Raw genomic sequence first — 418 nt, 5'->3', positions numbered from 1 at the left:
AATAATAAAATAATATTTTACCAAAAAAGCCAAGTTGGTGTCAGCTTGCCTATCTTGGATACTTGGTCACTTGGTCATTGATCTCGCCAAGCTACGGCCAAGTCAAAAGTCTTAGAATCAAGTATAGTGATAAAAGAAAAACATGGTTTAAGATAATAAAAGTGAACAACCATTCTCTAAATAAATTGAACATCCCAAAATTTAATCCTTTTTCATAAGCATTGGTTCAATCTCAGACGGTTCTAAACGGTTTTTATTAATTAATAATTAAATTTAATTTTTTATTTTAAATTTATTAATCGTAATTTATCTTAAACTTTATATTCTTAATCCTTTTATCATTGGAGAAGTATTTGTAGAGCTGAGAAAAAGTAGCGTTGAAACCTTCACAGAACTGAGGGTAGTGCGTTTGGCGGTG

The sequence above is a fragment of the Arachis ipaensis genome, chromosome B01 (genome assembly GCF_000816755.2).
Source record: "Arachis ipaensis cultivar K30076 chromosome B01, Araip1.1, whole genome shotgun sequence".
NCBI classification, from domain to species: Eukaryota; Viridiplantae; Streptophyta; class Magnoliopsida; order Fabales; family Fabaceae; genus Arachis; species Arachis ipaensis.
The sequence above is the reverse complement of the archived record's forward strand: the minus strand, read 5'-3'. Positions refer to the sequence as shown.